Genomic DNA, 21496 nt, shown 5'->3' on the forward strand with positions numbered 1-21496 from the left:
GGGAGGACTATGTGGACTGAAACCTACTCGCTCAAATCAGTCTTCCAATTCCTGATTGAGGAAGTGGATTAGCCTGACCTATTGAACCACCTGATTCTGAGAACTGATTGTGCACCCTGGTACTGCTCAGCAGTGCTAGCAGAAGATCAGTGAAAGTCTTGTAGGAGTATATGCTGAACACAGCTAAAACAACAGAAGCCTCAGTCTTAGTCTCTGTTGACTGTAAGAAAGAGGATGCAAAGTAAATAGCACAATTTGAGGAGCCCATCTAAATTTCCTCATATGCTCTTTCATAATCTGATGCAGTGTGGGCAACGCTAACGAGGAGCAAGAGCATGGTAATGCCTACAGCAGACACCTGGAAAAGGGGGCTAATGAGGAAAAAACAGCTTCTGTGGCTTTTAGCATCACAATAATCAATGCTGTTTGTATGGTGGTCACTTAGGCTATCTACATGCTTTTGTTAATGTTACGTGATGCAATATTATGTCTAGATGGAATTCCTAATTTGGGCATGTCATGATAAAGAATACATTTAGTTTGCACTAAAGGATACTGTCAGCTTTCTCCTAATTTCCCAGGAGTCTGGAGGAAGGGTGGTGGGGATGGATGTGAGTATATGTACTAGTTTGCTACCTAACAAAGTGACTCCCGTTCTCTAAGTTTCTGTTTTCCAAATATGTTCTTATTATTATTAAAATAAAGCAAGAAAGGATAGAGAATGCTGCTTCAAATTTTTTTACAAAGTTAAGAAGTAATAAAAAGAGGGTTTTCACAAGACAATCTCAAAACACCTTTAGGGTTCCTCAAATGGCAGTACCCATTCTATCTAAGATACCTAGTTTGCTTGCCACATCTAATAAAAACAACCAATGTATAAAAGTAACATTTTATTAATTCAACCCCCCCCCCAACCCCTCCCTTTGAGCACCATGCAAAGGTTTTTCCATAGAACATTCCAACCTATTTAGACTCTGCGATCTTTGGTCTGTGGTATTGCACCCCACCTCTGTTTAATTGTCAGTTCAACTAATGCTGCCAGCTCTCAGTTTGATCCTCAACTCGATCTCCCATAAAGGGACATATATTTTGCCAAGAGCACACGACTCCATCTGGATATTCTTTCCTATTTCATTAATCATGTATATCAATGATTCTATCATGAGTATATCATTGGCAGTGTTGACCCAGTTCTTCTCCATGGGAGAGGCTTTACCTTTACATACCCTTGTTAAATTCACTCTAGCAGCCAACAAAAGATTATGTGTCATATGATTCAGCCTGCATATCACCCCTCTTCATTGTATAATCCAAAAAAAGAATCATGATCAACCTGTCTGTCCACACCAGCTAGGTTGTTTATACAGAACAACACCTCATTCCAATACACCTGTATTGTCGACACAACCCTTGCCCACACTCTCTCCAACAAAGTGGATCATTCCCTGAGTACATTTTGGCCAGTGGCATTGGGTGATACTGCCTTCTTTGGAGCAATTTTAGGGCGTGCAGTTTGCATTGTGTTGTTATCGAGGTCAGACCTATCGACCGATTGTCCAGTTCTAATCCTATATCCTGCCCCTATTGATCTCAGACAAGCAGGTCATCCGGTGGCTCCCTCAGCAACAGTGCTCTATTCAAATGCGATATATGTATATGTACGCAGACAAAAACTCAGGTGCAGTTGAATCGTGCTAGAGTGCTTTCTCATTGTATATCTATGGGTACGGGGGTCGGGCAGGGGTGCGTTTTAGCACCCTACCTGTTTAACCTCTACCTTGTCGTCAAATATAGGTGAACATCTAAGATGTGCTACATTTGTTACTCCAGCAATTGACCAGTAGAGGCCGTATGGCTGTCTTCTGCAGACGATTTTCTCATTTTCGTTCTTACATCTGTGGGACTTCAAAGGCTACTCAATGCCTTTGATGCTTACACTCACACCCACTACCTTAAGATTAACCCATCAAAAACTGAGCTACTACAGTGTTCTAAGGGTAGGAGTAAGGCTAACTTCAAATGGCATACAGGTTGTGAAGCGATAGCGAGAGTGGACTCATTGGTATACCTGTTTTTTTTTTATCCAGGCAACTTCAGGCCAGACCAAGCTGAAAGCCTTGGTTAGAGAACGGATTCTTCCACAAGTAAATCAATTGGTGAGGGTTGATAGTCGGTATGGTAAGTACACTCTGAAATCAGCCCTCAAATATTATGAAGGGAAATTGGTCCCCCATATCCTATATGGTATGGACACTTACTAATTATACTTACTGGACCTCTTGCATTATCTTAAAGCTTTGGTCTGGCCTAGAGTGTAAAGGGTGCTTAATGCAGTCCCCATGGATGTAATCTGTTATGATCTAGGCATTACCTCCCTGGCAGCACTTTTTTTGCAGAAATTTCTGTCAATATTGAGGAAAATGTTGAGCCCTGTGGGGGTTCCCTGTTTGAAGATTTAAAATATATCCTGGAGGGGAGGAGCAGTACATGGGTGAATGAGTTACATGACCACGGTAGTTCTGTGCTAAGGAAAGTGAATAGCTCACTTACGGAATTGTGTGAAAACCCTGAGCGGTTGAAGAAATGCGTACTTGAACAAGGCTGGATTGAAACCACGGAAAGAATGCATGAATATTCATCTCTTTCCCACCTACAGTGCGATCACAAGAAATTGGGAACTTTAACCCCATTTCTGGCAGTGTATCCCACAAAGTGGGCTTGTTGCTCATTTCTAAGATTCTGTTGGAACTTGTTTCCGACAAAGGAAATCATGTCCAGAATGGGCTACATGGATGGGGAACAGTTAGGTTGTCGGTATTGTAAGAATAGGACATGTATGAAACTTTGAAGCCTGTATTTATTGCTTGTCCCGCATTAAGTGAAATATTTAAAAAACGTTTCTACCTTCCCTGATGTTGGGGGAGTCGAGGTGATCTGGTCATCTTGCCTATCTGGTCATACAACCTCCACAGTAATTACAGTGGTCACCTTCCTAAAAGCACTTAGGTTGGAGGAGGTTGGTGGAGAAAAGTAACTGTCAAGCTAGCTGATTGAGACCTCCTCGGAGTTACCTTAACAATGTCCCTAGGTTGGACTGTGGGGTTTATCCTTTTTATTGTGATTAAGTGTATGCCATTGATATGGTTGAGGCTGAAAATTATGAAATGAAAATTGGTGTTTTAACTGTCTGATGTTAGTTGTAAAATGTGTACATTGTCTAGATTCAAGTGCCGAATGGGGACTATGCCGACCTACTTACAAGATTATATCACAGAAAAAACTAATCAGAGAAGTTTGAGATCGAGAAACTAAAATCTCTTATTCCTGCCCAGATGTAAAACTAAGAAGGCCCAGGGTGGAGCGTTCTTTGGTGCTGTCCCTACTTTATGGAATGCCTTGCCAGCACTGTTGAGAAGTTCTCTGTCCCTGAGCCTGTTTACAAAAAGAGCTCAAGACGTGGCTCTTTCGATAAGCATACTTTCGTCCTCCTCTCTGTATGGTGTTTTTTTTTTCCCTCCGGACTGTGTCTTTAATGGAGCCCATATGTGGTTTTCTGTATTGTTTGTTTTGTCTGCACCCTCACACCTACGGGTTTATGGATGCGCATTATAACTAGAATAAAGTAAAGATAAAGAGCTTGTTTTTTTGTTCTTTTCTCTTTCTTTTTCTTATTTTTTCTTTAGTGGTTTGTTAAAGGTTAACTCTTTATATACTCTTTATTGTTGTCGTCTCTCCTAAGCATGTAGTTGGACAGGAGCACTCACCTTAACTGTAGATATAAAAACAAACATAGGTGACCAATTCTCAAAGAATTCTCTCACCGACAGATCATTAACAATCAGCCCTCGTACCACATTGACCTTTCCTTTTCAGAAATCCTTCCTACCAAATCGGAAATATATTGTGTTCGGCCAAAAGGTCTCTCATAGAGTGGGCCAAATGCTACTCAATGGAGACAGCCAAGTGAACAATCATCTAGCATCCTTGTGCTACCTAATATATCCCAGAGGACCCCGAGCACTGCAGGATACAAAATTCTTGTGAAAATCTTGTTTCGCAGGACCCACAACCAATCACTGAGGCACACTGGGAACAGTGCCGCATTTCCCAGAGCTACCCACTTTTTGGTTGTGTTCGGGTTGAGATGATCATTAATCACTCTCAATTGGGAGGCCCTAAAATATATTTAGAAATCTGGGAGCCTCCCACCTTTCTTTAGGAAAAATCAATACCCCATACGCGATTCTAGGTTTTGCCCCCTTCTAGAGGAGTTTGGAGGTGAGTTTTTTCAATTGTATGAAGATATTTCTCAGTATGTGAGTATTGGATATAAGCATGAAAAACGCAGAATGTTGTTCATTTTAATACTATTTGAGCGGGCAATCCATGATTGGGTCAGCTTATCCCATTTGTGCACTTCATTGACAATATCCATCCATAACTTCAGATAATTCTCTCGGGAACATGTTCTCGTTAGATCTGGCTATAACTATCACTTAATACCAGATCTTATCCTTCACATATCGAAATGACGAGTTTAACAGGTAGGCTTTCGTTTCTAATGAAATCCCCCCACAGGGAAAACTATTGATTTATTATGGTTTACCTTGACACCCAAATAATCCCCATAGCCCGCAATCTCCCACAGATTGTCCCAAGGGTGTTCCTCTGGTCCGTCGCGACCATCAAGATATCCTCTGCAAGCAAAGCAAGTTTGTACTCTAAACCATGTACCGACAGGCCCCTAGATCTCACATTACTCCTCAGCCTGGCATCTAGAGGTTTAATGACCAGGGCATACACTATGTGATACAAGGGGCAGCCCTGATGCATGCCTTTGGGTAAAGGGACAGTCCTTGAGTGCGCTCCATTCACCCCCAAGCTAGAAGATGGTTCAGAATACAAATTTGCACAACCAGATCTGCCATCCCTTTCCAAAACCAAATATTTGAAGTACCCCTATGAGAAACCGCCAATTCTCCCAATGAATTTGTTTTTTTGTTTACACCAAGGGTCAAAACAATCACATCATCTCAACTCTTTTACAGAAGGGCCAAGAGACTGAGGATTGTTCTCATGTTGTCCAGCCCCTGCCGACCTCTAGCTAAGCCAGACTGATCAGATGCACTAATTAGGGAGTACCCCTTCCAGTTGTGTTGCCAATATCCTTGTAAAAATCTTGACATCAAGATTCAGCAAAGAAATAGATCTATGCGACTCGCATCTCATGCTGTCTTTCCCTTCTTTGTGAATGAAGGGGGGAATGCTTCTCCTGACAGAAGAGAAAGGGGTTAAGGACTGCTGCATGACCTTTGTAAAAAGCTGAATCCATCTTCCCCTGGATATTGTCCAGGATTCAACCCTTTGATGGCTAGAATTATTATTTTTACATTTAGGATTGTCGATTCAACTTTTCAAAACAAAAGAGTATGCAAAGGTATTTGTGGAGACTCCATTTATTCAAGAGGCTACAATGGAAAGTAAATCTATGATTGGTGATAGTGATCCTGCACTAAGTAAAGCTACCAGTCCGCAGTTTCTGACTCTGGCAGGTACAATAAAATATTGGACGTGGGGCAAACCTCTTATTAAAACTATATTCGCACCAAACTTGCAGAAAACTCTGCGTAGCCAGCGGTGGGTAAACAATTTAATTGTGACCTCCTGGAATCCGTGTGGTTTAAATAATTTTCAAAGGTGGTTTTCCTTGCTTTCTTCATCACATAAACCCAATGTTATATTCTGACAAGAAACTATGAAGGTTGGTTTATTTTACTTGGATGGTTACACTGTTTATTCTTCATCTGCTACTATAGTCCTGACAGGAAGACCTGCAGAAGATCTTGTGATTGCTATTGATAATGCTTTAAGGATAGCATTCAGACTTCTTTATTGTTCTGAACATCAGTTGGTGGTTGAATTATGTTTAAAGGATAGTATATAAATGTACCTGCTGCTTATATGCCTGTACTGGAATCCTGCTAAGATTACTCAGGAGAACATCTTCAATCAGCTTGACACAATCCTTGAAGGTGGCTTTTTGTACAATCCAAAGTATGAGCTAATTGTGGGTGGGGACTTCAACTCCAGTTGTTACGAGAGTGGTCATGTGGACTCCTCGAACGTTCAAGACTTTGGTGAGTCACTGTCAAAGCGTAGAGGTAAAAGATGGGCTGCTTATTTTTCAGAATGGGATCTATCCTTTTTAAATCTGCAGACAACTCTCCTAAATATACATGGAAACGTGGTTCAGTCTGTTCAGTAATTGATTATTTTTGTGTTTCCAAAATAATTAGCAACCTTTGTGAACCATTGTTTGCTCACAATGTTAAATTGAATGATCACTTCTTAATTCAGTTGAGGATAAATATTGCATCGACAAAGTTCTGCACCAATCCGACCTTGAGGTTGTTGGAACCAGATCGTCTATTAATTTCTTTGTGTTGGAACAATAAACTGTGTAAACAAATTACTAATATGGTTTCCCAATAGCTGGAAAAGCTTGGGCACGTGTCTAACAAAAATAGGAGCATTTGTGCAATTGAAGAACATGTAAGCAACATTATTTCACTAAAACTGGAATATCTTCCTAGCAAACAAAAACCTTTTAAATGCAGTCATAAGTTTTCATTCAATTTGGAACTCAATATGTTAAAACGAAAAGAAAAAAAATAGAGAACGGAGGAGCTTGAGAAATAGTTGTAATTACTCACTATAAACTTACAAAGAAATGTATTCTCCAACTATATAAATAGTGTGAAACAAATCAAAATGAAAATGCATAATTTGGAAAATTAAAAAATTATAAGATACATTTGTAAGCACAATACAAAATCTATCTGGTCCACGATTATGCAGGACAATTGCAATCACAGAGAAGCAATTCATTATTCTATCTCTGCAGAAGTATGGAAGAAACACATGGCAAGGGTATTTCATCTACCTTTGTGTTTTTCAGGTACTACATGTTCATAAATTCCAAAATCAATCATGGGAAAACTAGAATGGAAACTTATTAACATTGAATGGGCAATCTCGAAATTAAACTTTTCTAAAGCTGCAGGACCGGATGGCATCCCAGCATGTGTCTACAAATATGACTGAAGGTTCTGGGAGAGTATTTTGAAGGATACATTTGAATATATTTTTAAAGTACAGATAATTCCTGAATCTTGATTGTCTTCGATAATTGTTCAAATTTTTAAGAAGGGAGATCCTGCGCGTCCCGAAAACTACAGACCCATCGCTCTGACAGACGCTTCTGCCAAGATATTTTCTATTTTAATTCTTCATGAACTCAAAAAACATATAGTAGCACATGACACTTTTTTGAAATTTCAAATTGGGCTTTGTAAAAATATGGATACAGCACTAAATTTGACTATTTTATCACACATTCTGGCCCAAACTAAGAGCAAAGGATCAAATCCAGTGCAATCCATCCTAATATGGTTGTATTAGATATGACGGCAGCATTTGACAGTGTAATTTGAGAAATATTGTGGAACAAAATGATTAAGTTGGGTGTACCCCTATCGATAATTCTTTTAATTTCTATGTTACAAGAGAATACCTTGTATAGGGTAAGAATTCATCAAGAAGGCGCATTGACCGACACAATACCAACATATGTGGGGTTTAAGCAGGGGTGCAACCTAGCATCTACTCTATTCAATCTGTACTAATGTGACTTGGATGAGTTATGGAATGACTCAAACATCTTCCCAGTGAGACTGGGTAAGATTTGTGTACATTGGAGCTTCAAAATAAATTACGAATGGTTTCATCTTTTGCACTCAAGCATAATTTACAACCCAATCCCAATAAATCTAAGATTATGATCTTCACAGGTGGTAAGAAGTTGAAGCCTTACAAAAGGTCTATTGAGGGTACCTACATTGACCAACCTGTGCATATGAAGTATCTGGGATACAATCTGTGCAATATATCCTCTCTTGCAATGTGGAAAGTATTCTTAATGAGAAATTACGGCCACTTCTTTCACAAATGAGAGTGATCTATTGCAAATACTGTCAATTTTCAGAGTTACCATTGTTAGATTTTTTTGTTTTGAAAGTGAAACCGGTGCTGTTATACGGTTTGGATATGTGCCTGATAGATGTCAGACCCTTTCTAAAAAATGTACAAGGCCGAGTTTGGATGACAACACTCCACTTAGCTGCTTCGGTTCCAAATACTTTACTACGTAATGAATTGGGTTTAATTTCTCTAGCGTCCAGATATGAATGGAGGATGATGAGCAATTATGCTAACATTTTGAATCCACCTTCGAACTCATTGTATAAGGATATTCAGGAGTTGGTGACTGATAATGGCATTAACTCTTTTGGGTCCTTTTGCAGAAAAATACAACTGTTATTGGTTATTCTTGATGTAGTAACTGAAGACCTAATTAACCGCCCAGGGTTTGTGGGAAAAAAAGAAATATGTTATGGATTGGATTGCGACAATTGAGGACAACTTGGCATGATTTTTTATTTGTAAGGCCTCCTGAGGAGCGTGAGCGCCTGCATACACGTTCCACTAGCTAAATGTGCTGCTGTATTCTGAAACGCTGCTGGATATCTATAGCGTTACCATTGCAGCAACTCTGAAGCGGCCCCATCCTGTGATGGTCGCCGTGCCCTGCCATCGTGGAAGCTCTGCCTGTCTTCCTGTTTTTGCTGAGCGACTGCCGTGATTGGACTTCCAAGGTTCAAAAGGAACTAATTGGAAGCTGGCAGGTGGACGCCGGCACCACCCCAAAGGCCCACACTCAAGGCCCTGTTTGCCTCTGTTCACCGGGGTGAGCCCGGAGCCCTATGCAAAATACTACCCTGTCTGACCGCATTAATGTCGACACATGCGGTAAGGCTACGATCACCATTTGCTCCATAACTACAATCAGTAACTTGTATAGCTAGCCCCTAGTTAATACATCTAACTTGCCCCCGCCGTCCCGCCTACCCTGCGATCACCCGCTTGATTGCACCCCAACTCTACTATCAGCGATTAGCTGTGTGCACATTCTGTACAATGTATCATATCTCCTCAAATGGCGCTGCCTGCTTGCATTATTATGCTTCGAGTGCCATACCTGCGTTTGAACTAATGTCTCAGATGAGCAACCGCCACCGTTCATCGGCACACCACCATCTCTTCCCATTACATGTACTGAGAATCATTGTGAAGTGTTAAATAAAGATTGCCACAACTTCCCATTACTACTGCCAAAATTCATCGTTGCTCCCCCCACTTATAGCAACCTATTGCACTTTACGTTATATATACCCTGATTCTTTGCGATGTGAGCCTCGACCTACGGCTCATTGTGACGCCACGCCACACATTGCTCTGCTACTGCCTACTATACCAAATCAACTGACATTGCCTTCACGTCCACTTTGGCATAGTCCCATTTACTGGCATTTTATACGAGCTCATAACGCTTCACCTATTGTTTTCATAAGTAATATTGTACTTTTTGTGCTTGTTACATGCTTCACACAACTGAAATGCCCACCTTGCTTCTCTCTTCCCCGTTGTTCTGTACTGATTGTTGATGTTATTGCACCTACGAGAGCTTAGATCCCTGATGTACTAGTGTCACACTATGCCTGGTTATTGTATTATTTGTATCCTTAATTCCTGATTGCTGTACTGTACCCCACTTTTGTAACTCACTGTGATGCTTGTACCCTACCAAGGTATTCACTGCAATGTCATGACTAGCATTGGCCTCGCCCATTGATATAAATTGATCCTCGTAATTGTTCAGAGTAAACCACTTGCATTGTGCTACCTCTGTGTGACTCCCAAATTACTGTTCACGAATAGCCAGCACAGCCATGAAAGAACTCCACCTAACTCTAATTAGCCTATTTAGCTCTCTGGTTTTCTGGAGCCTACCAACTATAGCAATCATCCCAACCTGTCATCACATGAGACACATGAATCTCTCTACTGACCACAGGGTGCCTACCGTCTATCTGACACAGTCATCTAACCTACCACTATCAGCTTTGATACCACCATCTAGCTTTTTACCACCTTGTCTTGACCATGCATCTATTTGGCCCCTTAAGACAATGCCACTAGGTTATGCCACTGTATCCAAAGCACCACACCCACCAAAATCCCTTCCTCTCAATAATATAACAACTCTACACTCCACCACCCATCCTGATACCACGAATGATACTCCACACCAAGCAAGTATATTAATTACTTCAGCTACCCAGCCTTGCTCCACAATCCATAGAAACCATAGACTTAAGTATAGATTCACACGCCATCACCCGCAACTAAACGCATAAAACACTACCTTAGGAATCACTACAGTCACTCCAGTTGCCTCACATGCCTCGGAAACCAGCCTAGAACCACCCAAAGTTCTACACAACACATTATCACCTATAAAAGCCATCCTCATAAATGCCAGATCTCTTCAAGCACACGCCCTAGATATTGCAGATATCATAACCTCACACGACCTTGACTTCGTTGCGATCACTGAGACATGGCTGCACACAGCCTCAGGCCCTGCACTTGCCATCCCAGACAATTACTCAATTATCTGTGAAGATAGAGATGCCAGCATCTCGAAAAGAAGGAGGAGGCATTGCATTCATACACAAGACTTCACTAGGTTTGAGAAAATTACTTTTCTTCCTATTCCAGCAGCTGAACTCTTATCCGCCAAACTAACTACATCAACCACCTCTACCATTACTCTGCATCTTATTTATCGTCCGCCAGGCTCAACTACCTCATATGAAGATGACATCTCACACCTGTTATCCTCCAATACTACGAATAAGTCACAAATCATCACCCTTGGTGATCTCTACTTAGGTCTACACGACCCAATGACCAGAAAGCCTATGCCCTGAAGGACACTCTGTCCGAATTAGGCTTCTCCCACCGAATCTTGACTCCTACCCACAGTAAAGGCAAACCCCTCGATTGGATAGCTGACCTCAATGGTAAACTCACCAGGGATAAACATAATCTAACCCTTGATAAACTCATCACACTTCTGGAGCCAATCACTAACCCCACCACGACTTCATCAGACCCTACAGTACTAGTCGACTTATACAATCACACCATTCTCAAAGCGATCAATACACTAGTGCCCATGAAACAACGCAAATCCAAACCACGCACCCACCTCAATACCTGGTACACTCCCCATCGTAAGTCCCCCAGGAAAATTAAAAGAACGTCTGATTCATTATGGAAAAACGCTCCCAATGCAGCAAACAAAGCTAACTTTGCCACAGCCTCATTCAACTATAAAATAGCTTTAATTCAAGCCAAGAAAGACAATTATAATGACCGGATTTCTAAAGCGGAGTCCAACACCAATAAACTTTTCAATATCCTGAAGGAGCTAGAATCGCCTTCTCTGCCTTCAGACACTTGCAATAAAGACACCCAATGGTGCACTAATATACAGAACACACTCCAAGACAAAATTTCTATGTTACAAAACAAAATAGTAATGAATAAATCCCTAATTTTTACGGTGACCATATTCTCAATCTCTGACCAAGGGCACACAACCCCAACTCCAATTTAATTTTTCCCCACTTTCCATCAAAGAGGTCGAAACTATTATTCAGAAACTTAAACCTTCTAACTGTCAAGGTAATGCTTGTCCTGCCCCCCCTTGTCAAGGAAGCTGCCAAGGAACTAGCCCCCTTTACTATATCTGCCATCAACGTGCCATTCAAATCCAGCTCAGTACCCAACAACCATAAAGATGCATGGGTACTTCTGCTTCTAAAAAAACCTTCTCTCAACCCAAACAACCCTGCTAACTACAGGCCCATTACAACAGTCCCATTTCTTCTAAAAATTCTTGACCGTGCTGCTTACCTGCAGATACAACAATACCTTGAAACCAACAACCTTCTAGGTCTGAGGCAAGCTGGCTTCAGACCTAGACATGGAACTGAAACTGCCCTCATCAACCTTAAGACCCAAATCCAGACGCTGAAAGAGAAAGGAAAACTAGCTCTGCTCCTCTTACTCGACATATCAGCAGCTTTCGACTTGGTAGATCATAAAATCTTTTGCAAACACCTGTCATCAGCTGCAAACTTCTCAGACCAAGCCAACGCTTGGATCAAGTCGTTCCTGAGCAATAGATCCATGAGGGTCTTTGCACCTTCAGCATCTGCCTCACCAACCCCTGTCACTTGTGGGGTGCCCCAAGGCTATTGTGTGTCCCCCACTCTTTACAATGTTTTCACCAAGCCTCTTTTTGATGAGCTTGATTATCTGGGTGTCATCTACACTAATTACGCAGATAACACACAGATACTCATCCACATTACTGGTGACTACACCGTGGACAGTGAGACTTTCAACAGCATTTACAGCATCATACAAGCCTGGATGGTGAAGCATGGACTCGATCTTAATGATGACAAGACAGAGTTGCTCCTCCTGGGCTCGCCGGCCAAACTGAATAACTTGGGTGCATCATTCTCCTCCTTTAACATAGATGGCAACTTAATAAAAGTCGCCAAGGTTCTGAAAACACTAGAGATTTATGTAGATTTGTCATTAACATTAACCAGACAAACCAATGCCTTAGCTTCCTCGTCCGCCTACACTTGCAAGCGTATTGCAACTTGCCGACTGTACCTCTCTCCAGCCAACTGCATCACACTATCTAGTGCCCTAGTCATTTCAAAGCTAGATTATTATAATGCATTTTACCTCAGCACATCTCATCAAAACCTTAACAAAATGCAGGTACTGCAAATAATGCCATTCGTGCAGCCTTAAATATTCCGAAGAATCACCATATTTCCGAAACTAGACTCTTGTTAAAATGGCTCAACATCAACCAAAGAATAGCTTACAAAACCTTGTCTCTCACTCATAAGGGCCTGTCTAACCAAGCACCTATTTATCTGTCCAATACTATTTCTCGCCACACATCTTAACGACCTATTAGATCTACTATGAGGCACTGTGTCAATATACCTCAATTTAGGCAACAAAGTGCAGGTGGAGCCAGCTTCCCTGTCCTAGCTGTCAAAAAATGGAATGAACTCCCCCTGTCCATAAGGGAAGAACAGTGTTACCACGCATTTAGGAATAAGACCACAGCCTGGCTCTATGAGCAAGACAGACTTCCAATTGCTTGAACTTATCTCCTACTATGCAAATCTGATGTATATATTTTGATTTAATGTTCTCCTTTCACTGACCGTACGCTGTTCATTATACTTTCCTGTATATTGTTTATCATTATAATTGTCTGTATGTTGCAATATGTAAGTTAAGCGCCCAGTTGCCTAAGGGCTCGGTGTGCTCTATAAATAAATAAACTAAACTAAACTTAGATAAATATTGAATGTACACTGAGTATGCAACATTTTTTAGAAAAAGAAACTTGCATTGTTTTTAATTTGTTTATTTTCCTTGTTCCAAAACTCGTGCTCTTTATATATGTTTTAACTTGAACCAATTTCATACAAGAGAAAGAATAGCTCATTGGTTGTGTGATAAAGATACTAAACCTCTGTGGCAGTGCAGATTTCCAAATTGTGACGAACCCAATGAAACTTTGAAACACTTGGTTTTAGTATGTCCCCATTTTAGAGTTACTAGACTGTCTATACTAAGCAAATACATTGGTAACGAATCATAGTTTGCTATGAATTCATTGTGGATAAGAATGATGTGTGGTGAAAACAAATCTTTATTCACAGCATTAACTCACCTATTGAGGATAATTGATGATAAACGGTCATAAAAAGGAATGTCCCTTTTCTAATGTGTTACTGTGAGTTAGTCTTCTTAAAATTGTTTTATATTGACTCGGTTTTAATCAAGTGGCAAAAATACTCTCTTGATGCATGAACATTCATTACAACATTTATGTTGGATTTTAAGTCTAATACTTGCACATCTGTAAATGTGCACATTTGCAAGTTGCACATTGAATAGGAGAGCTTTGATATTTTGAAATTGATTAGATTTTGGGACCTTCTTATCTCGTCCGAATTAAATTGTATACAGTCTTTGTGGAAGTTAATAATTTGAAATTTGTATGACTTCATAAACATTTTTTTAAAGGTTTAATTAACCAAACACAATAAAAAATGTAAAATAAATCAAATATACAAGACGCAGTGGCACACACAGGCTGCACCCCCGACCTTGTACTAAATTTACTGGCATCACCTCTGCTCCTCCTATCCCAAATCATGGTACTTTTCTGACACGGCTACCCTTATCTCCTTCTGAACCCAGGTGCCCAGTAATGATGTGACCAGGGCACCACTCTTGAAGCTGAATTTCAGGGACTTAATTATGCATCTACTTGTAATTAAAATGTATGACCGTTCCTCAGGTAAGGGCAGTTGTGCTCTAAATCTTTGCCTGGCCTGTTGGCCTCACAAACCCTTGTGCCCTGTTCTCATGAATGTGTCCTTCAAAGGGTGCATCTCTACTTAACTTCCCCACATCGAACATTCCGTTCCCAGCGCCTTTGAGCTCTGCAGCTGGATACAATTAGTGTTTATCTGTGCCACGCTGGTTCCTCTGACCTCAGCTTCTCTCTTGGGGGATGGAACGGGGATTTGTCTTCGGACTGAGCTAAACAGAGCCGCCGCTCCACATCAGGGCCTTCATTCTATTCATCATGTGCCCAGCCTGGAAATCCAATATGGCCTCTCTCTCCACCTACTTCAGCTCTATTCTTGCACCTCACTCAAAACATAACCTCATGTACTATTTCTAAACACAGGGCCTATAACACGCTGCTCCATGTAGAACTTCCGCAACTGCAACATTAGTACATTTGTATGTATTAGGTGTCAAAACTAACTACAAATGATAGATACGCCTTCTGCTGTGCAAAACTCAAACTGTTCACACTGTGGCACTTACTAATAGGTTTTTCCCAACCTGAACCTTTTTGCCTTTTTGCCTGGCTGGATGCTATACGTGCATCTCAACATCCCCCCTGTAGTTAATACTCCATCAACTAACCCAGGTGCTTTCCTTCTTCTATAGTCATCAGATTTGGGTACCCATGCCCTAACACACATGGCATAACTCACCACACTTTGGACATATTCTTGTGGAGTGCAAATCATAAAACAACAACCCCCATCTCCTGCTAAGTCAACCCAATGCTCTACATAATTCTCAGGGTCATGTGAAGGGGAGCTCAATGTACCCAAGGGCCCTACGGCCTGCTCTACCCTCACCATTCTTGGTTTTACAACACCATCCCACTTGCCAGTCTGGGTGCACACATGTCTTGTGAAGGGAAGAGCTTTACCCGTTCTGATAGACACCATCATAGTCGCACTCTTTGGCAGGGTCTTTGAAAAGCATCTAAAAATCATGTGGCACAAGCAAAAACATCCACAAGTAGAAAAAGCAGTAAATGTATGGCTATTTCCAACCACGACAGTGCCCACAAGAAATTTAAATCAGACCAGTCATGATCATTTACTCCTGCTTCCTTCTACATGGCGATCCTCAAGTTGTGAAGGGACCTTATCGCAGAGATGCATTATCTGCATCATTTGGGGGTGATTCTACATGCAACAAGACAAGCCAATGTTCTTGCACATCCCCCCCCCCCTCAATAGCCTTGTGCAAATCCAGAACATATCTGTTCTGGAGGGTCATGAGCCTTATAGCCCATAATTCAGCCTTAATAGAATTAAGACCCTGCTCTGTCTGGTTCGCCAGATGAAGCATCTCCCACCTGGTTATCTGCAGCCACTTGGCATTTGCTGCAGTCTGGATACTTGGCACCAGAAGGGAGGTGAACAATTTCTCTGTCCTAGTGAACAGCTAAAACTGGTCTGGGATCGCCTTCAATTTATCGGATGAGTCCTGTGACCAGCCATTGGATCTTTTCTGGTAATGAGGCCATGGTGAGAGGCGGGCACGCTTGTGTGACGGGGGCTTAGTTGCTCCTGGGCGTGGCATGTTAATAACTGTTAGATGGGAGTAAGGAACTATCAGGACTGCTGAATTCAACATGGTGAGTGAACAGACGAACCACCAAGATGGCGAGAGGTTGAGGTGCGTGTATTGCCCACACACCTAATTCTCATCCATCAATGCCACTGTGCCTTTGGTCAGATCAGGAATAAATAGGGTTTTGTTGCAACAAATGTTCGTGCCTACAGGTATAGTGCCATCTCCTCAGAAGCAAAAGGAATAATCCAATGGTATCTGCACATTTGCTGGTTTCTCGCTTTACTCAATCTATGTCAGCTTTGGCACATAATCTCCCCATATTTTTCCACAGTTCTGATTGACGGGTGCCACTATGTCCTCTGAGAACCCCAGTAAGCCCCCCGCTGCACAGCTCACTACTCCTGTCACCCATCTATTGTTGGAAAACAACACACCTTTCATTTTCAACAATGGTCTTCTTTCATAACGGGCTTGTTCTTTTTTCTAAACACACTCTTTGTCATCTTTGTTAATTATGACCGATTGGTCCATGCGCCCTTGGAAAATACTTTGTACTCTGCCCAGGGCCAGGTGTACTAAACATTGGGCTATAAGAGGCAGCATTTCTTCAGGTATAAACAACTTGGGGGGCACCCACCGCGTGGGATATCAAAGAGCATACATAGAATCTCTCGTTTGACCTCACCCTCCCCACTGTGTGCATGTGATTATACCACATGTTGTCTGCTTCGGGGTTGTGCACATCTGCCACAGTATCTAAAATTACTCCTTTGTACTGATTGAACTCCATATCTGTCTCAGTTCCCCCCAGTCAGTGTCATCCCCACATTCTGTACATCTGTGCGATTCCCATACCACCCCTTTATATGCCCAACCATATAAAATAAACACAGAGAGACAATACATGAAAGGCAAAAGTAAGATAACATATGCAACATATCATATATATGACAAGAAACCTGAAGTCTTAAACTTTCAGAGGGGTAAAAAAAACTGAAAAACACGTAGATGAATCAACACATTTCATCAAGTTATAGGGATTGATCACTTGCAACACTGTAATCAAACAGGGTGCTAAGCATACTGTTACATTACCCAATAGGTTGTTATGTTCCTGAGAAGGTGGAACATCTGACAAGTGAACCCAGTAATGCACCTCCTTCACATGAACAGCGAACGGGGTGGCATAAACTACAGTGTATGAGCCCTGGAACCGGCTCTCATGCCACCTCCTCACAAAGTTCCTGATGTATACCTGGTCCTCGGATACAACTGTGGCATGGGTATGTTCACTGGATCCAGTGATGATGTCACAGCCGTATCTTCTCTTTTCTGAGAAATCTTTCGAGATAAGAGCTTAATTTTTTTTGTTAGTTCCCTCAAATACCCCAGAATGTCATGATCGCTTGCAGCAGACAGGGTACATCCTCACATAACCTTTGGAATAAGCAGGACACTGTGGGCAAAGTCTGGACTCAAAGGGTTGCTCACTGGCGTAAGCATCCATTGGGAAGTATTAGCAGCCCCCACCAACATGGCCACCAAGTTGGACATGGTATTGAACTGAAGATGGTGCCCAGATGGCCCATGTTTGGCATCCATGGTGGTCTAGTGTTGCAGAGTGCACGCCTCGAGCCACACCCTGTGCTTAGCATTTTTCGTATGCTCACTAAATAAGCAGTGTAATGCTTACCATTCCCGCTCTCCCGAGTTCACGTGCACAGAGGTTTTCAGCTTCCCGGGATCTTCGCGCATTGGATATCTCGCTTCATTGAAACCCTTCAGCTCATTCATGCACCGGATGCCTTCTGCATACTTACCTTATTGGACCAGAGAAACGGAACGTCTTTTAGCCCAGCGGCTCTTTGTTTCTGCAATACAGAAGACACACAGTAAGCGTTCCACTAGCCATAACAATGCTTCCCTCAAGCCCCGCAAACTTGCTTACCTGTGACCACTGCATTTGCTCTTTACTCACTAACATTCCGGAAGCCTCTTACCATGCCTCCAATTGGACACAGCGACACCACGCACCTGAAAAGACAAGGCAAGCAGGGACATATTAGCATAAACACATGCTCGAACGCTCTGCGCTACGAGCCACCAGAAAGAGACAAGACAACATATGGAGAACAGAACTTTATTAGCACTACACCCGCGCTACAAACAACCTGAAAACAGAGAAGATACTCACTGCTTTACATGAACACTTACCCTCCAGAGCATCACATGCGCCACAGCTGGCCTGGGCCACCATCTCCAGTGAAGTAACTGGATTGAATGCCTACCTGGTGACTTTGGAGTGCAGCTTCCATGTTAACGGTAGCCTGATGGCTTGTGTCAGTCAGCAAACCTTGCGGGCATAGGAGGGATGTGGGGGGAGAGTAGGAGGACACAGACTGATATCTGTCACTCGTTGGCTCATAGGTCCTCATCCATGCTGTTTCACACGATTTCATGGAAACCTTACCAGGCCACTCCCAACCGCACTGGCCACTGGGCTATAGCCATTCAGTGGACAGTGGAAAGGGAGTGGTCTGGACCACAGCGACATCCCATCCCATTGCAGAGGGCCACGCTCCAGACTGTCCGGACCAGGGGCTCCTGCAGGGCACCAGCGGTAAGCATTACAAGAATCTCTTCCCCCAATACCTCAGCTGCTTTGTGAGTGCCTGATGCTGTGCGAGTAGGCATGAACGGTGTATGTATTCTTTTCCACATCACAATCTCATGCGGGGACAAGTGGTGGTCCTTACTTGACTGCGTCCTCAGGCTGAACAGAGCAGTCAATTTTTCCCTAGCATAGCACAAAACTCAGATAACCTTGTTTTTAACAGTCCATTCAATCGCTCCACAAGACCGTTGGCCTTACGGTGGTATATCTAGCACAATTTATGTTGTATCCCTAATAGGGATGCAATTTCCTAAACAGATAGGGCCTCATTACACGGATGGCGGTGAACCATGGCGCTATTAGCGCCATGGTTCATGCCGGTAAAATACCGGCACCGCCTTGGTGGAAAGGGGAATTACCGCCCTATTCCAAGGTTGGTGGGGCGGTAATTCCCCCTTCCACCATTGCCCTTCCCCATTCCCATTTGGGAATGGGGAAGGCGCTAATTACGGTACCGCAAATTGCGGTACCGTAATTACCTCCCTGGTCCCTTTGCGGGTTGGTTTTTAACCCCTGCAAAAAGCAGGCGCTAAATTCCCCAACCCAAAGAGACCTCGTAGTAAGGCGGTAAGGATTTACCGGTACCGGTAAAATAAACCCTTACCGCCATCCGTGTAATGAGGCCCATAGTTATAAAAGTTAGTACTATTATCTGACTTCAGACCTTCACATATATCCCAGCAAGGACAATTCTTGCATACTACAAATGTAGCTGCTGATTTAGCATCTGGTTGTGCGCAAGCCTCAATCCATCGTGAAAATGTACAAACAACTACAATAAGATAATGAAAATTACTGCACCTGTTTAACATGTCACAAAGTCAATGTGAAGTTCCCAGAAGGGTCCAGTTGGACAGGGCAATGTGCCGCACAAAGTCCTGAGGTTGTGTCATGTACTATAAAGGTGACAAGTAGTACAATTCGCCACACATTTATTAATATATGCAAGTTGGAGACACACCAGTCCCCCTAAACATCAGCTGCAATATGCTGCTTAGAAGTATGTGCTGGGCAATGCAGCTGCTCAAGAGCAACCATGAGCAATTCCCATGGCATTGCTACTTTACCTGTAATGTTTCGTCTCCATACCAAGTCAGGAGTGAGGAGGAAAGCACTATGAAAGACAGATCACTGCACTGATCATTGTGTTTATAAGGTGTAGATCCTGCTGCCGGTTGTTGGGTTGTTAGGGGACAGTGCTCTTCTGTCCTGTTTTGTAGTGAGAAAAACTGTTGGTAAGAACCATGTACACTTAGGCACTGGACATCGGATATCGTGACCAATTAAGTTACGTGTATGTAGCAAGAAAATTTAAAGTCTTGTCACATCTGTTAAATTAGAGTGCTAGTTTATTAGCATACAAAGTGCTGACACATGTTCCGACTGCGAAAGGGTCTTTATCAAGGCTGTGGTTTCAGAACAAGGTGTGGTGTACATTGATTCATCGATGGTGAGGAGTAGTGAATAGTGAGTGTCAGCGGTCACCAATTGATTATGAGGAGGTTGTTGTTGCCATGTCACATTAATGCATTGGTGTACCATGTGACAATTGAGTGACCGTGATGTGAAGTGGGTGTAGTATTGAGTACAGTCACATATATTATATTGGGGCTCTGGGTTGTTCCTTACCAGTTACTGTAAGGTTATGAGCCTAGGGTCTTGGAAGAGAGCTAAAAAGTGGTGATTCTTCTGAATAGCAAGCTGTGGGAGAGATTTTTTTATATCATAACCGGGCCTAAGGGTAGCTCAATGCCATGTGAGTAGTTGGACGGAGTGAGTGGGGATGTGGCAGAGAATGCAGCCTGTAAAGTGACAAATAGAGGAATTCTAGGATTGGTTGCAAGGGCGCTCTGTCATGGAAGGTACAGTGCTGCCCAGGCTGTGCTTCCCAGGTAGTGTGTGACATGAAAGAGCGGATGGGAAGGGTAAGATGTTGAGCCCCATGAGACTACTGTTAAGTGGTGAGAGGCAGTCTGCCGGGTGATAGTTATATAGTGGCATATGTGCCGAGATCACGTTGTAAGCCAGAATCGTCAGGGAGGATGGCAGTGGTGGGAAGGGTCTTTGCCCGCGGTGGTTGTGAATTGGATTGTGTGCCGGGCACTGGGTGATTGACCAAGAGGGAGGATGGCGGGGTGGGAGGAGTCGCTGCCCGTGGCGGTTGTGAACTGGATACCGTGCTGGGCACTCTTTGGCAACCTAGATCCGGAGGGAAGGCGCAGTGAGGGAGGAGCGCAGGAGACGTGTTACACATGGTCAGGGGTGGAGCATGGTAGTGCGCGGTGAGGGGGACTAAGCTTATAGGGCGTGAGACATTTATGGTGCTCCTGAGTCCACGTAATGGACAGTGTGGTTGGAGTAGTGGGGAGGAACAAGAGTTGGGCTGTCGCGTATGAGACAGATTGTGATGATACGTGTGGTGGGCGGGAGAGAGGTGAGTGAACAGATCGTTGGTGTGAACCATTGTGAAGATCAAATAGGATCTTTGAGCCGGGGCAAGGCAGAGAGGACAGGTGTTCCTGTTGCTGTGCGCACTTACCGAGAAGGCCAGCGAGGCCTCTGCAAACAAGATCAGCAATCACAGTGATAGTTAGATCCTGACTGCCAGCATGGATTGCTGTTTATGTAATAAGGACTGGCTGTTTTGATAGGGCAGCAGAAAGCTCTGTGCTCTGATAGGCTAGGTGGTGGGCAAGCACCTGAGCAAGGGTAAAGAATGTGAGAACACAGGTTGTAGGTGCCTGATCATGAATTAGCAGAAAGAAAGTTGCAATTTCTGGAATGGAGTGAGTTTTAATTGGAGAGCATTATAGCAAATACAGCAAGGTAACACAGAACATGTGTGGGTCCCTG

At 42.8% G+C, this 21496-nt stretch overlaps 1 protein-coding gene across 9 annotated transcripts in view; it reads right to left on the minus strand.

Annotated features, from left to right (window-relative positions):
• LOC138503205 (uromodulin-like) overlaps nt 1-21496 on the minus strand; it is an 895795-nt gene that overhangs the window by 454298 nt on the left and 420001 nt on the right. The window lies entirely within an intron of this gene.

This window comes from Ambystoma mexicanum, chromosome 11 (assembly GCF_040938575.1).
Source record: "Ambystoma mexicanum isolate Mex_15411 chromosome 11, UKY_AmexF1_1, whole genome shotgun sequence".
Classification (NCBI taxonomy): Eukaryota; Metazoa; Chordata; class Amphibia; order Caudata; family Ambystomatidae; genus Ambystoma; species Ambystoma mexicanum.